The sequence below is a fragment of the Rhopalosiphum maidis genome, chromosome 1, assembly GCF_003676215.2.
Source record: "Rhopalosiphum maidis isolate BTI-1 chromosome 1, ASM367621v3, whole genome shotgun sequence".
NCBI lineage: Eukaryota > Metazoa > Arthropoda > Insecta > Hemiptera > Aphididae > Rhopalosiphum > Rhopalosiphum maidis.
The window spans coordinates 30,374,843-30,394,308 of record NC_040877.1 but is presented as its reverse complement, the minus strand read 5'-3'; the positions used below and the strand labels follow the sequence as shown (position 1 = coordinate 30,394,308).

General features: G+C 29.4%; 1 protein-coding gene across 2 annotated transcripts in view; it reads right to left on the bottom strand.

Moving 5' to 3' along the window:
* LOC113559834 (protein Wnt-2) overlaps window positions 1–19,466 on the bottom strand; it is a 64,214-nt gene that overhangs the window by 16,015 nt on the left and 28,733 nt on the right. The gene's annotated exons all lie outside the window — the stretch shown is intronic.

Sequence of the window (19,466 nt, the reverse complement as noted above, 5' to 3'; positions counted from 1 at the left end):
AAACGTCAAGTTATATACCAATTCTTAAACCAATCATAATGAACATCGGCATTCCCTAACGCATAGTTATTTAGAACAAAACAGACTGCGTACTTATGAGTTATGAAAAAATTGACTATTTTGCTTTTCATCGTGTAACTTTATGAATTTAATATGATAGTGTAATTGTTTTAATTTTAAGAGTTAGCCCTTATTGTTGGATAAAAATAATATTTAAAAAAAATAACTTCAACACTAAAGCGACTAACTTATATTGTTATCATTTTGAGTTTCGAGTTTAATATGGACACAAATACACAATATGGTGCATAAATAATAATTATATTTTATTATAATTTAAATACTTGACAGTTTAGGTATTAATGTGTTATGCATTAAAATATTAAATACAATTTCGCATTTGAATGGATAAATTAATACTACCTGTATAATGTGTAAGTACTTATATTATATTTATATTAAACGACTATTGAGACTTGGGTACTTAATTTTATCAGAGCTTTAAATAAACACATAATATAATATATTTTGCACTTACACGGTTGCATGTATATCAATATTGAACTCCCAAATTGGTTCTTAACGAGTATACAAGAAAGAAATCACATTTTTATCAACTTAGAATTTAAAACTACACACGGTTTTTATGGTAAATCATATTTTCATCCGATGATTCGACGATGGTGTTATGTATTTACTGTTATATTGTAAAACGTTAAATAATTCGTAAAAATTAATCATACGATTCAAATGTCTAAAATCGGATTGTTATAATATTGTATTGATAATATGTGATTGTGATTGTTCATGGATTTTGGTTAAAATATTTCAATGGTATACATAATACATATTGTATAAAAATATAAAAATCACGATTAAATATTTTTTAATGCTTTTGAAAGTACGGTGGCGTGAAATAATTTATATGCAATAATTAATGTACGTATTTACGAATGTAATTAACGGTGGTGTCCCGGCGTTATTAGTATGCAGATAAACTATTAAAATAAATGCATAAAAAAAAACGGCTATAGGAATTTGCAACCGATGGGTGTATTATAAATATATTATATATGCATTATATAAACCGATATTTGAACCATATTATAATAGTTGATTCTACGTTTAAATTAATTAATTTATACGTAGGTATGTTTAGGCGTTTACGAAGAGTATGTATATACTGTCTAGTTAATAAAATTCAGTATAGTTTAGTTTTTACATGGTCGATGCCGATAAATAATCGAATCATGTCAACGCCATTAGTTATATAATTGTAAATGTGAACAAAATATATTATACTCTATAGTATATATTAAATATACCAGACATAGTTACTAAACATTATGACATTATATATTGTTTGAAAAGTAAATTGAGCATTTTATTTAGTGTTATATCGTCGAAAATACGTATACAGCTGCAAGTTAGTACCTGTCAGGTATAACAAATTGTTAACCTAACCGCTCATAGATTAGTTCAAATGATGATACACTACAAGAATACAGAAAATACAGAAACGTGTACTCGTAAACATGCAATAAAAAAAACAAAGTATTTATTTTATAATATCGCCATAATATTATTATTGTATTCGTGTAATGGTTTTTTCTTATTACGCTGATTTTATCCTCAATGACATTGTGCAATTATTCGTTTAAAGTTTTAAACTAAACCTTTAATCGTATAAATAATAATAATAAAAAAAAAAACATAAATTATGAATGTGGAAATGTAGAATTTATGTTATAAAAAAAAAAAAAAATGTTTCTGTTACAATATATTAATAATCAAAATAAGACGAATACGAATACAGAGACTGCAGATGGGACTCGTTATGCTCACTTCAACGCAGAATTTATTATATTGGTGTGTTGCGTGCAGTCATTCAGTTTAAGAACATTGAACAATGATAAATTATAGCATTCACTGCTATAAACGATTTTGAGTGGTATACATTTAACTGGGTTAAAACCACATTCAATGATACTTCTTCACAACCGTTCAACGGTTGGCGGTATTTTTTTTTATATATACGTTTGGAAAACTATACTGAAAAAATGGAAAAATAGAAAAATTATCACTCCGTATTAGTGACTGTAGGCTTGATACTCACGAGCCACGAAAAAGTAAAAATTAAAAATAAAAACCGTTCCACCGAAAGACAATCGTTTTTGCGCGAAACCGACAGCCGAATAATTATCGTTCTACAAAGTCAAACATTCAAAGATTTTTAAGAATATATTTTACAAAATGCTAAATACTGCTGTGCGTAAATTCATCAACCTCGGTACACTGAGCACTATGCATGACATATTATATTGACGTACAAACGCACAACATACCGTATAGGATATTATCTTATTGTGGATCGGGAACGTTATTACATTGTGTACTAAATACTAATATATTATTATCGAATATCGGTCGGAGGTCTGTTTCGTATGCGCTTAGAATCACAACAGTTTGTCGTTCGTTATTGTGGAAACGTACGCGGCTTTAACGGACGTTATTATTGTGTACACAGCGTATCACGATTATACATCTTTAACCGAGTTAAAAGCATAAGTGCGTTAAAACGGTTACAATTCGACCGCATCATCGCGCCGTCCGTCCCGTAGTGGTAATAATAACGTAATGATAATTGAGACAAAACAAATGGCCTTCTCCCTCCCCACCCCCACCCCCGACACTTTCTCTGCCATCCCCCGCATCTGGACGTGTATACTGCCGTACAGTGTATATAATGCACAATAACAATATAATATATAGTCATGCCCCGCGTCTTGAAAACACACGTCCGCGTCGTCTCTTTTTCGATCGGAGACGATAAATTTGGAATTTTATTGCGGCCTAGTTATAATAGCGGTTATATATATATATATATATATCACGTGTACACGCACGAGCGTGCGACCCCGCGGAGAGGATATTACGCTCTCGCGCGGCCGTTCCGTAAAGAGATAATAATATTATAGCTGCCACTATTGCGCGCGGCGGACACGATGATGCGGGAGACGCGCGCGGGGAACGCTACGCGGACGGTCCAGACTTTCAATTACCGCGTAGATAATGAAAAACCAGTTATACACTACTATGCCATGCGCATATACATAAAATAATAATAATACAATACACGCATCGAATGTGTGTAATTGCGTTTTTGTTTTGTTTTTCGTTACTTATCTCTCTTTGTGCGGGAGACGATGACGCGCCCGACAGAGAGAGAGAGAGAGAGAGCGAAAGAGATTATGATACTATAGCTGATGCCAGCCGGGGGGCCCTCGCGCGCGACGTTCTAAGTGCTCTCGTCCACAGTCCATACAATATCATGCTGTCGTCGTCCAGCCGACTTCCGAGTGCAGTACATAATATCCTTTATAATGTACGACTCGGCTGCTCGTGTTTAATATCAATGTAATCGCCATTATTATAATATATTAATTCGCGTGCGGATTGGAATTTTTTGTCGCATACTCGACGTTTTTATCCATATCGTTTGACTTGATGATTTTGGTCCGCGAACTCGTCCTGCAGCACTGCAATATGACCAATGAGCGAATACTACGCCGAGGGCTCGAGTACAACAGTTGTCTCGCCGGCAGCTTGAACAGACGCCCCGTCGCACCAGCGAAGTCCTAGGGCCTACCGGGTGGCCGACCTTGTAGGTTATATTATGCTCGAAACCGTCCCAGGCAGTCGGTACAAATCCAAGCTCGAACTTTGTCTCCATCTCGTTGACGATTTCTGCCACGGTACGATTAAGAAGCGGTTTATTAGGTCATGCGTACAATTCTAATATGATGTTATAGGTTTTTATATTATACCGATAAAATAAACAGTAAAGTTCTGTGGCGGTTTCCCAAACTGTGAAACGGACTTCCCTTTGTAGACGGCATTACGTATTTAGAATAAAAGATACATAATAAATATGTAAATAATACAGTTACATTGTCAAGTTAATTCAATTAACTAATTATTAGTGAAACAATTAGTAATTTATTTAGAGCTCTTAGCGCACTATGGATGGATGGGATTTCAGATAATTAAATTGCGTTATTCTAGATACATTTGTCTAGTAATTTAATAATGTGTTCTGGACTACGTGTCCGTGGTCTGAAACTTTAAGCTATCCAGATTCTATGACCTATATTAAGTATGATACTTTACCATTAGATCGGAATTTACTAATACATAATATTATTTTTTATTACAACATTATAGATTATTATTGTCATTTTCTGTACTTTTTCCAATTTCCATATCGAATAACTCAAGACTTATAATTTTAAACATTTGGTAGGTAAATATGTTTGAGAATAATGGATAGTTGCAGGAATTTGTGGTAAAACAGAAACTTTAGAAACTTTTTCGCCGAACATTCCAGATAAAAAAAGTAAACTCTTCTTGGTACAATAGGAAATAATATATTAACGTTGACTCCGGTTTGCATTATACCCGACAAATTAATAACTATTGTACATCAAAATTATACGGTTAAGGCTGCCGGACCCATCTAATTATTAGGCGGAAAAAATGTATAGGCGATTTCCAGTTACGTGGCGCGATGGCCGTGTACAATGAGTCTTATGGAAAAAGAATAAAACCATATAAACAATTAAAACAATTTTACAAAAAATTTATTCACATCTCGTAAAACTGTTTGATTTAATCTTTTTTTTTAAAAAAAAAAGAGAAAAACTTAACTTCGGGTAACATTAGGCTTAGATTTTATAATTACCTTTAAAGTTTTAAATAATATCAGAAAAATATATTTCAAAATACTCTAAAAAGTACGACAATATATAGTTAGACTCAAACACAACATCTGAGTTTAGAGTTTTTCGAAATCGGTGTGTATAACCTACATAAAGTCATCATATTTCAAATATAAAAACAGATATTATTAAAATCTGACTATTTTATAAGGAGCGTGAGGCAAGTTTTTATATAAGTGATCTGTCCGTTCCGATATCTATTTTACTATGGTGTATAATTTTGCACGTCTGACCACAGAAATACGCATATTCAAACTATTAACGGCCTTTGAAGGATCAGCTAAATATAATAATAAGAAATAGCTGATAAAAATGGCATGACATTATTTGAAATCTTACTTAGCCAAATTCATTTGACGTTAATTAATAAATCATTCATTTCGAGGATTATCATATATATTATAGCAACCAGCCACAAAAAATAATAATACTATTTAAATATTTTTCAATTGTTTTATAACTTTTTTTAATTTTTCTAAGGTAACTAACTTCACTATTTATTATTTATAATTGTTAACCTCTTGTTAACGTCTTTAAAAATATATTTTATGAATTCAAGATTGTTATAAATTATCTAAATAAACTATAAAAGTAAAAGTACTTAGGTATATTCTTGGAATTAAATAATTTCCGATTTTATGGTAATTGGTAGACGGTAGTCTCGTGATAATCAGGAAGTACTTAGTATAGTTGTATTTATACAAAGTAAAACAAATATTTGAATATTCCTGATTTCAAAATTAAAATACGAGAACATAAATTATTATCAAAAGTATGCAGCGTTGCAGCTGATATGGATTTGATTGTTATTATACTATGTCCGTAATTTATTTTGATACATTTTAATCTGTCTACAAAAGTACTTAACAAACATTGAAATATCGTGTCGTAAAAATAATATTCGATATAATTAAAACTTTCATGTTTTTTGAAAATTAATCTATGCAATAAAATTAAACCAATAACGGCTTCCTTTGATTAACAGATAATTTCTTGTAAAATCATTAGTATATTTCCGAATACCGATTTTATGTTTAATTAATGTTAATATTAATTAAATGGTTCTTTTAATTGGATCAATTATAATAACACTTGTATTAATATCGTCTATATTTTATGACTGCGATGAGTTATAAAGCTTGAAATTAAATAACCTTTTTGGGCTTTTAATGTTTTTGAGTAAAGCAATATCATCATATATTATTTCAGAATTTATATTTCAACAAAAGTAAACCCATTTATACAATTATGCATATTATATAATGCATATCAATTAAAAATTACACTCGCTGTGCTTATACGTCACTAAAATTATTAATTTCACTGTTACACTAATACTTTTATAGAATATATCCACAGCGGAAGTAATGTAATTAAATTTTGTTTTATGAATATATCATTTTGTTCAATGTAAAAGTTTAATGAATGGTTACGAATTATGATAGTCTTGAACTTACCGTCTCGAAGAATATTACTCATTGAACTTTTTAACCATAGAAAATGATGATATAAAACACTTGAGTAGTTGAGTATATACCACAGCCAGCCATTAAAACTTATTCCAACTCAAAACACTAAGTTTTGAAACGTGTACTGATATGGCCACTAGCTAGTAATGGAAATTATTTTTATTGACATCTAGATCATGTGTGAGAAAATAACGATACAAATTTCTTTTACAAAATTTTATAATTTTATAAAAAATGTTTGAATCAATAATAAGTCATTGAAATTTAAAAAAAATTCTTTGAGATCAATTAGGTTTATCGAAAAATAAACTAGATTTTTTTTGAGCAACTATACAATTTACGAGCTTTTAGCGCTTTCCAAAAATCACTGAAAACCCCTCAAAAAAGAAACTTTAGGTGTTTTTCATTACGTTTTCTCGAGAAACAAATACACACTCACTCTGTATATAATATGTATTTTCCCTCGCAACAATACGAAATACTTTGCTGGCTGTTTGTTCGGATAACATCGGCTGTGACTGTCAAATCGACTGCGTTACGATAACGAAATAACGATTTACTGACAAGTAAAATAATATGATTCAATAAAGTATCGTGTCTATATATACACACACAAACGACGTGCGTATAATATATTATGTACATACATATGAGGCCTATTATATTATAGTGTTTGATTTCATATACGAACATACGAAAATGTAGGTCATCGCGTCTGGATGGTATAGTTGCATATTATAATTATTATACATAATGTCGTGTTATACTAAAAGCCAAACGACTTTTAAGATGACGTTGTCGGATGGAATCAAATAACGATGCAACGGCTTTCACGTACTCGTGACTCTTAGTATATAGTAATGATATAAGCGACGTACATCTACATGTTATATAATAGTATGGGACGCTTAAGTTATTATTTATATAAATGTCGTGGCGCGTCGGCGGGCGAGTTTTCGAAGCGTTTTATTCGTTAACGCCGGCGAGTACGCGTGCAGTTTCGTGTCACTTCTTCGGACTACGGGTGTCCGCAATCGGGATTTCATTAGACGCGCGTGTATCGTAACGACCGAGCTTCCCACCTCCCCCCCCTCCGTGAGCATCGGTCGTGTATATGATGGCGTTTACGGTGTCGGTCGATATAATACAGTGTCCCGCCAGTCTATGACCCTGCACACCACTACAATCTGCAGATACGCGTGATAAATATATTTAAGTCAACCACAGTGTTTAGCGTTTAATCGATAATCGCATTTAAATCATTCTTTTAAACGGCATGTCATAATTACCGCGGTTAATGTAATTTTTTACTTTTTATATTAAATTTAAACACAAAATCGTAATCGCATTTAGTTGAATAAAATATAACTCTTGTAAATATAAATATCGTGCACATAATATTATTATCTACAAATCTAGATAAGGTTCGACAATTGACTGTAGGTTGCGCGAAACGATGTACATAATGCGTACTACGGTAATTTAAATATGGAAATAATGATAATCAACGAATTTAAAAAATCATTCCTATAGAACGGTGATTGGTCCGTGATAATATTTTTTTAGTTTTTAGATTCTTAGCGGAGCGATGAATGTGTTGATTTTTCAATGTTATGTGTGCTTTTTATGTGAAGTCGAAAAAAAAATGCATCAGTTTTCAACTTTAAGGGTGATTTTGGTTAGCAAATTGATTCTTATATTTTATACATACAATAATATTTTTAGCAAAAACGCATTTAATTCGCTATTTTATTAATGGTAAAATAAATTACTTTACCTAATATAAAGTAATATCAAAAACATAACATGAAATATACTTAGAGATGGACCGTTTCTGATCAGAACCGTTTTTCGCACGCAATATGATATATCTTTGAATTCTAATTTAATATAACAGCGGCCCACTCAAACTTACCGTACAGCAGAGAGGTAACTACGTGCCACAATTTTATTTTATTTTAAAAATCTAATAAAATAAATAATAAAATATAGGTGATGAATATTAGTATTATATGTATAAATGGGAAATAGTCGTTAAGCAGTAACCTATTTTAATTGTATTTTTTAAGACTATATATTATTTTTTTTAAAGTTACCTATTATAATGTTTGAAAATATTAACTATTAACTATAAATTGTAAAGGTATATCTAATAACTAACTGAACTAACTCGAAAATATGTCTAAACATAATATATAATATGTTCAAATAAAAACAAATATATAAATGCAATTTAACAAAATATTAAAATTTATAATTTATTTTTAAAATAATAATTATATACAAGTGAATTTTATTTTGTTATTGATAAAGTACATTTTATTGAATTAAAATCTAAGCTTAGTAATACACAAATTTCATAATTTTTAAGTGGATTATCTTTACGCTAATTATATTTATATTTATATTGCATGTACAGCCTGTTTGGAAACCTCAACTGCATAAAAACTTATTTGTTTATGAGCACTCCTATAAATTGTATTATTAGTGGCCACAGAAATTTTATAACTAAAGAAAAACAACATCTTTCTAAAACCAATAAATATTTCTACTTCCTTATTTTTTTGGTCAAAGTTATATATTACGTATTTATAGAATATGTATATATTTAAACAAGACAATATATAAGTCCTATATATATTGATTATTCATATGTTTTGACTGGTTATTTAGAAATTATATAAGTGTAAAAACTAAACTATTATGATTTTACAATTTTTAATAGATAAATAACATCATATAAATTATTAAAGTCGAGTTGAGTATGACATATTTTACGAATACGCTTCTTTAAAATGTTTGGACTTAGCGTACGTTTTATAATAGACACGTACTAGGTAGGTATATCGCTTATGTAATTATTATATTATTATACCATAGTCAATAAATTAAAGTCAACGACCAACCACATTTCACGAGACTCGATACGCGGTCACTCTCACAGTTGATATCCTATTGATTGATGTGATTTGATTTGTTTGATGTGGTTGCCACTTGCCACTCGAGTCCACAATTATTTGATATACTTATATACATCGTGTATGTGACGACGGTAATGAAGTCGAATCAAGCAATACATTTGGTAAAAATTAACAACGCGTGGGGAGAAAAATATCACGGAAATCAAATGATTGCAAATTCGTTCGTAAACGGTTGAGTTCTGACCCGAGGTGTAAAAATTCAAACAAAGTTAGCTCGCATACACGTACGCAAACTGATTAGTTATCAGTTTATTATTACGCTTACTGTGTAAATATTGATATAGTATATGTATAATATAGACTTCAACAATCTAATCAAAATACACATACCGATAGTTTGGACAAGGATAAATTAATTTCGACGGAAACCTGTTGAACACGATTTTCTAGACGAAACTCCAATACTATAATATATAACCTATGACGGTACTTAGGTTAGTATCTATGTACCGATGTATGCTTAAATATACATATATACATTGCAAACGTGGTGTTTTGTTTTGTTTAATTGAAAATATTGCCATTATCGTTTGTCGGGTCAATTTTTTTCCTCTTTCAGCCAACGCGGTTAAGCCATTCTCTGCAGTGGATATCGCGAGCGATCAAGACTTTAGACAATGCTTATTGTTGTACATGTTATTATTATTACTATTATTACGTGCGGCTTATATTATATAGCTCGTGTTTATCCCGCACACACCATACCTCGTGTATACTAAATAAATGGGTACACAAACGCGAATATATTATAAGTATATATGATTTTATTATTATTATTATAGATATAAAGAACAAAATATTCTTTAGCGACGGTCCAATTAAAAAAACACGCGATCCACGTGCAATTCGTGTATCCAATACACCTACCTATATTACACAACAACACAAGCAAGTATAATATAATGTATTGTTTAGAACACATGTCGTTTATAAAATTATTTAATATGGTTTCACGACAACGGACGGATGCTAATATAAAAATCGTAAACGCCGAGACAAACGGATCGCTGATCGGGCGCTGTCAATATTATCAAAACAATTAAGATGTACATAATAGCTATATACTATACGGTGCTCAAAATTTAGTAAGTAAAGTAGACTCACTTAGAGTTTTAATTTTACATAAATATTAATGTACATTTTGGTGTGTTTAGAATGAATACCCCCAAAACATATGCATGTCAACATCATAGCAGAATCAAGTCAATTTTTCCAATTTTTATTTTTTAATAAAATGATAAATAATAATCATACCTTATCTATAAATTCCAAATTAAAATACCGAATTGTATATAAAAAAAAATACATGGCATTTTTAAGGTCATTTTTGTGGAAAAATAAATTTTTTTTAGGGAATTCATGGCTATTTTTTAGAGCGTATTTGTATGGTTTGAAGTGCATCTAAATCCGGGCCCTAGTCATAGGTAATAAATATATGCACCGTTGTTTTAGGACTAAAACGTCCCGTGTTCAACTTTCGTCTTTCGTCTCGACAAATCCGCACAGTATCTAATTTTGTCGGTCACAATAATGCGTGTAATACGCATTATAATATAGCTGACAGCTGTGTATGTAGTATAATATGCAATAAACGCGATTAATACTATGCAACGATTGTGCACAACAATACTGAATGATGAACAAAACGGATGGCATTGTATTATGGGAGTCCAATAAAGAAGTTCACTAAACTTATTGTTGCGTTAATAAAAATACTTTGAATAGTTTTATATCAGACTTGTAGATTAATAATAGGAACGTTTGATGAGATTGAATTAAAACGAAAAGGGATGTGAGGGAAAAGCCGTATAATATCAAACAACTGTATTTGTATTGTTTATGTTCATGACAACATTTTGATATAGAACGAATGAAAAATAATAATAATATAGTAAAATAAACTTTTAGTTGAACCGTCCACTGTTATTGTTCAACAAATTATGGAGTTCCACGGGAATAATATCTCCATCGAACACTAGTGCTCTACTTATAGTCAATTTTGAACGGTCGATACGCCAACAAGACGAGCTGCAGAAGGTAAGCTACGGTCACAGGTCCGCGGCAATCTGTAGCAGATAAAATACGTCGTAATCGAAACGGTTAGAAGTTCAGCCGTGATTTCACTTCCAGGAAACTCTGTCCGCAGATTCCATTCGAGAAAAGAGAAACAAAAATCTTAATACAACAAAGAAAAAAAAAAAACAATAACACAAAACAGCGGTCTGGAACGAAAACGAATTTTAATAGCACGCGTGTATTATGGGTATAAAATATATAACACCTGTGAGGGAAAAAAAAACCGAGTCGAAAAAAAAGAGAATATACGAATAAAAATTACGTGAAAAAAATGTATATATAGGTACCAACAGAAGTTTATGGGCCTTCCCGCTTCATCGTAGCACACGGTGGGAGAAGACTATAATATGTAATAATATAATATAATATAATATATATAGCACGCACGAGAATCGAACGCAGAGACGCGCAATCGACAGAAGTGCTAATGGATAAGCCGCGACTTTTATGACAACCATTAAAAACACATATACATCTATATATATATATATGTGTGTGTATACACGACTCCGTATAATTCCGTTGTAATAGCACACGAGACCCATCGATATTGTATACATGTATCGTATACTAATTTAGCACCGTAAAATACCACGTGTACCTCTATGCGCGTATATATATATAGATATAATAATAAATAACACTAATATTATAAATCTAAGACGTACCTGCGCCGAAATTCAAACGGCGGAGGACAGCACATTTTAGTGTCCGTACTACACCAACGCCGCCGCTGCTCGTCGCGGTGAACACCGACCCAGCATAAAATATTATTAGGCATAACAGTGCACGTATACGTATATCATTATGTATTATATACCATATACATAATATTACGGGCCACAGGTATTTATTTTATACTTAACCGTACTAGCGAAACGCGGGTAGGAGGTGTTAATACGACGCAACACACTCGTAAATGACCAGTCGCGTCGAGTGTTTTCTCGGCGGAATTAGGTTGGTAAATATTGGTCGAAAAACTCGAAAACCATTGTGTCGTTTCGAGAGTCCCGCGTGGAGTAGAGGAGTAGGTAGGTACAATATAATATCATCAAGTGCTGTACGCGTGTGCTGTGTGCGCTGTAGTATGTGCATGATTGTATATAGACAGACACTCGTGACGTGATACATAATACGTCCTTCATTACGACGACGAGGTGTCTTATAAACGAATGTGTGAATATTTGTAGCCGGCAGATCGTCACTAGGCGGAAATACTGCCGTTCATACAAATTTCATAAATATATAGTACATACTAAAAAAATGTTTAAAAACCAACGCCAATACATACATAGATATTTTCCGATCGATAAAAAAAAATTTAGGTTATATAACCACTCCGACCGTATATGATGACATATATTAATACACATATTATAATCATTGATAAAATGGTCTTGTCGTGATGAGAAACGTGTAGAGCTGGTTATTTTTTTGACAAACTTATTGTAGACAATTTTTATATACGATTTTTTTTATACCGTCATTGAAAGAATTTTCTAAAATGGTAAAAATATTTTTTTTTCTAAACAAGTCTCTAATTAATAGATGGCAACGAGAACAATCTCCCAGGAGTCTCGTAGATGAATTGTCCAATATGATTAAATACAATTTTTTTATTGCGTAGTCACTGTATTCGTCATAACCAATCATAATAGATACATTTTAAGACAAACTTAAGAGATAAAAATGTATGTAAAAATAGTATGTATAAGTATCGCAATACCATTTACCGATCGTTACTAAACCGTACTTTCGATATTTGTCTGCTTTAAAAATATTAATATTTAATACTATTTTTTCCATAAAAGATGGCGAGGGTCGATGATGTTATATAATCATTTTCATTGTATCAAATATTTTGATCATTAACATCATTTTAGTCACTAAGTAATAATTAATTATTCCAGATATAAGCATACGTACATTTTTATACAATTACTTAACTATTATATTAAAAATAATAAATAATTATGTTGAATGTAATGTCTAAAAAAAAATCAGAATTATAATATATTCAGATATTCTATATGCATTATTAAAGGAAAGTGAACAATGAGTAAACTAATGGTGACTCGTGTCTCATAATATTTCAATAAATGATAATACTATAGTCTTTGGATAAAGTAATAAGGATTAATAATAATAGAGTACAAAATAATATATTGTAAAATGGGTATTTAAGCCGAATTCGTTTCACACACTATTAAAACTGCAGGTAAGATTAGGTTTACTATTTGTAAAAGTATTATGAGACCCTGTGGATTTTGTTCTTAATACAAACCAAACTTTATTAATGCTACGATTAAGGTTCATACAATTACGGAAAAACTTAACGACTTTTAAAATTTTTTGTAGTAAAAATAAATCTGCAGATAACTGCAATTAAGAAGTAAATATATAGTAAAATTAAAAAGGCCTACGTTATACCTGCAAAATATCGACGATTACTATTCGGATAATAATATTTTTATGATTTACGTAATTTGTATTTGACCACATTATTTTATCATGAGGGGTTTGTATGAAACTGTGTAATATAATTATGGGATAATAATTATTATTTATTGCAATAAACAGATTTCTAATTTCCGAATAAACACACTTTATTAACGATTGGATACTCGATATCGCGTATAATGTGTTTATTTTGTTAAAAACAATTTTATATTTTGTTTACACAACGACTAGAGAATTATTTTGTCATTTTAGAATTTATATTTAAATATCTAAAAACACATACACTTTTCTTAATAATTGTTCATTTCATCCTCTATTTTGTGTAGATATAGCTAGTCTGTTTATAATTTACACAATGCTGTTATTGACACGAATTTTACATTTTAACCTAATGAAGTTATTAAATAGTAAATAATAATAATTAACATATTATATTACATAATATTCGTCCCAATAATACAATGAAAAAAAAAATAACAATTTATGAATGATATGATAAATAATAATATGAGCGGTGGAACCAACGAGAAATAACTTAAAGTGAAAATTAATAATTGGGATAATTTATTATCAGATACAAATAATTTATTTCTGTATTTTAGTTGGTAAAATATGATAATATTATAAGTTATTATTTAAATTTATATTTTTTGTTTAAGAGCATATTTTCAATAAACATTAATAGTTAAGTTATTTTATTCATCCTACGTTTTCTATATTCTACTTTTTTTTTCATTTATGGCAATCTATATGCGCATGAAAGTGTAAACATAAATTACATAAATACAGACCATTAAAAAGTAATATCATAAAGAAGATATATATCTAACGACATTCGAAACTTTCAAATGCTTCTATATTTAGAGCAAATGACACTTGAGTTATAATTCTTTCGTCAAAATCGTTTAAATACACAAGATATACGACTATTAAGTTGATACATCGTAAACCAATTCTAATTTAAAAAATAAAATGTATTAAATCGTAAATAATAAATTTAAAGAGAATCGAATTTATATTAAATTATTTTAACCTATTCTCCTCCGGGGGAGTTAAGTATATTGGCTTGACAATAATCTCGTGTCCTTTTCTACGGATATTTTTAAGAAATTCAACTTGTGATAGTAAAAAAGCTTAAAATTTCTCAGGCAGTACTTAATATTATATTAAATACACAACAGTAAAATACACATTATACTGTAAAAAGGTATTTTTTCGAACTGCAATATAGGTGTTTTCGATGAAATTATAATAACGAAAAAATAACTGTAATAGTACGAGTATAATGGAACGTTTACAATTTTAATTTTAAGTTATATCTTAAAAATTGTTGGGTAAAATAAGCTCTACTCGGAATTCATTTTTTTAATATAATATAATTTATCACTATTTCCAAGTATAAAGAATAAAGATATCAAACTCTTGGGAACATCAACCAACCCACGTCACACCCTACAGCATATTAGGAGCTATCAGTACCATGATCAGCACTCTTCACTAGTAAAATATTGCTGAGTGTCAAAAATTTATTAAACATTCTTTTTCTATGTCCAACATTTTCATCGTGATATAATTATGATAATATTGTATAAGCATTGAATAATTTGTAAAATTTGTAATATAAAGTGTATATTATACAATGTCTATTACAGGTTAGTAAATAATATAATATACGTATTGTGAAGTATAAATAATTAACTTTTAATCTAACTGGGAATTGAGTTTTCTAAAAAAGTTAAAATACCGAAGAATATAAAATCCCGGTATTTCAAATAACGATTTTTATGAAACGTTTACAAAGACAACTCAATTTACGTTTATTATAAATATTTTATTAGTATACCCACTTAATCATTTCGAGAACAACAACTAAAGCAAAAACAATTATCTATGTATATAAAAAAAAATATTGATGGGTTTTTAAAATTTATTTTTAACTGAAAAATAAGCAAACTATGTTTAGACAAACTTAAAACATGCCAATTTTTTTAATAGTATAATAAACTTATTAATAATATTATATTCATTAAATTAAATATTTCATGAATACAACATATAATATCAACAGTTATAAATTAAAGTTCATTTCGGAGAGGTATTATTTTTATTATTATTGCATCGACAATCGGTATAACAATCGCAAATTTAAGTACATTTCTAATAATATATTGTTCCCAAATATAATTATACTAATCATAAAATGATATAGACTATTTTAAGGTGAAAGATCATTTTGCATTTCATTTTAAAACTTTATAAAGCCTATTAAAATTCATATAGCTACTTATAGGCTATAGGTAATTTATATGTTGTTGTTTTAAATATTTTATGAAAATTTTATATAATATTTATTCATTTATTTAAAAAAATATTAGATATTTCTACTTTCTAGTAATAAAATAAATAACTTACAATTAATAAAAACAATATACTAAAAACGTATTATATGATTATATTATAAACTGTTACTTGCAATTATATACCTGTAAATCATAGTAAATGCTTATGTAAATCATAGAAGTAGGTTTAATTTACTTCTAATATTTAAATACATTCGGAATGATATTTATTTTAATTGCAATAAAGATAATATTTGAAAAAATAGTTAAATTATTTATATCTAAACGTTTTATTATTCTAACATTCGTGTTTAAGCTATTATATTATAGGATATGTTAATCAGTGTTGTTGTAATTAATACAGATGATATGTTTATCGCATATTTATCATACAAACCATGGATGATTCTGGCTACTTAAACCAATAATTCCGTTTGACTTCACTTTTTAATATATTTATAAAATGTATTTATTAACTGATCACTATATTATGGTACCGTTTAATCATAATGAAATTATATCAAGTGACACGCAATAGTTGTTTTTAACTATGAATAATGTATCTACTCGAGTAAGTTTTCGATATTCGTAAATAATTGACCACTGAACGTGAATCGGTGCGTATTTTTTGATAAATATTATGTTATAATGAGTATAGTGACAAGCGTTATCAAATTAAATACAAATAAAAATGTTTCCGAAAACATTTAAGAAAATGACTGTTCGGTGATAGAATATTGCACACATTATATATGTATAGTGGTATATTTGAATATCTTGAAACGATGTACTTAAACATCCTTACCCGACCACCACAGCGTATTTATTTTAATAAGACGAATAACAGAGATTATTATGTAACGTCTTTAATCTTTATAATTATGATTATAAATTCAACAAATAACAATGAATAACGTACCTATGATGTGTGTTTATGTAACAAAAAACATAATATTATTTTAATAAGCGTCGTATAATATAAATTATTGCTTAATTTTACCAGCTGCTTAGGAATTTGTTTGTGGGTTGTTTTCACAGAATATTTAAGGGAATATTCGTTAACTTTAGAAGTCGTTTCAAAGTATGCAATGTTTAAACTGATAACACTAAAGTATTATGAAATTTCTACCTCCTTGGTGTATTAAATGCGCAAAGAAAATATTGCATTTAACCTTGTACGGGTGACTGAAGGAGAAAATATTTAGCGTCTTGGAATATTATTATTTTATTTTTACTAATTTTTATTTTCAAAAAAGATTTGCATAGTCTGCGTTTCCACCGCATAATACATATTTTTAGAAATACGTGTTAGAAAGACATAAAAAACAATAATAAATTATCACCGTCTTGCATACAGAATCTTTTACAAACACTATTACGAGATACTAATAAACTATACTGTGATCTATGTTTAATTGTATACGTGCACACGCTGCCTATATGTACATAGTATTGCGTAAATACAAATGATTTTATTTCTGGTCGAATTTTAATCACAAACGCATACATAATGATGTACGTTGTATAAATACAATATTAAAGTAAAGTGTCGTTTAGCCGAAACAACAACTTTATTCGCAAAAATATACGTAGCCACGTAGGTGATGGGAACGATTTGGTTGCACTACAATAAGATTTTTTTCCAATATTGACAGATTCCAAACAAGTACATCGATGACGAATGATAATATGATAATAATATATAGTATAGACACGTGTGTGTGTCCTCACCTAGCTATAATGTTTCCTACTTTTATTTTGTAGAGGGAATTTCTGCGTGTGGACAACGATAACGCCCCCTCACACACACTACACACAAAACTTAAACCTAGAATATCGTTGAATATTAAACCGCTTATTATCTGTATATACTCTATACCTATACGTAACAGTAATATCGGCCATAGTTTTGTGTAAAATAATATAAAAATAATGATTTACATAAAAATATTTATGATAATCATTAATTAATTTTGATATTTTTCCGGAATTGCTCAAAGGTATTATTATTATTATTTATTATTATTATTTCTATTATTTATATGTTTATTGGCAGTTGCCGACACACTCCTCTTTACATAAATCAGACACCTCTCACACTCGTTTTTATCATGTTGTTTTTGTTGTTGTTGTTATTATTAGTTTCTCGAACGCGAACCGGTAAGTGTTTAACATTAAACAAGGCTTAAGTATGTTATTTTTTTAATTTTCTAATTTTTAAATGCAACGATACGCATACAATCTGCAAGATAAGCCAAACTATTATAGGTACATATAAACAAAGTAATCACGGCGCGTCATTGCGTCAAACACACTGTTCACGATACACCTTATATAATGTAGACTAATATTATTGTAGTACTATATTGAAACGATGTTGGGATGATGCATGTACAAGTTGATATTTTTCGTTTATATTTTTTCCACAAAAATTTTTATACTTCATTTTTAACTTTTTAAGCAACGCCACATTACGTTTAATACGTTTTTATTTTGTCACATCAATCTATTATCTATATAACGTCAATCCAAAACAAAATATATTCCGAGTGCATCAATAAATAAAGTCATCTTAATGTACGACGATATTAAAATATACGGTATTCATTAAAATTACTTATTCTGAGTAAATACATATAAAAGTGTACACTCGTATGTAAATAAACATATCATATTGTATAGTTATATATACCATATACAATATACTTATATAGTGTAGGAGGTGTATTATAGGTACCAATGTAATATAATATTACAACCTACTCGTCGTATTATAAAACAGGGGATAAATATATATACGATGGGCTCGTGGCGGAACGTCGAAATATTTACATTTCAAAGATACAACAGCCCCGTTAATCTCTTTTAACCTATATAAACAAACGCCGACCTCATCTACAGTCCACTGCTTACGCATATTATAATATACAATATTATATACCTACATATATTAATAGTATAATCGATAACCACTCTTCACGGCGTACCAAGACGTAATGTAATGTTTGTATATTATAATATAATCCAGAGACCTGGTAATCACTATGATCTCGGTATACACACGATATTGTTGTGCTATAATATATTTGACGAATAAACAGTGACAACAGGTATGTATTGTAAGTCTCAATGAATCGATAATAATATTCTGCAGGCTGAAGAGGGTATACTATCGAAACCGATTTCAGTGTAGGTACTTTGGCGGTTTTTTTTTTAGCGCAGCAGCGTATTATGAAATACTGGAAACATATTTATATTTTAGCACTTTTTTACATTTTTCTTTGAATATTATTATTTATTTATATTTAAAAATCCACTGTGCTTTTTAAGATGTAGCCTGGTTCACGATAAAACAATCACTGT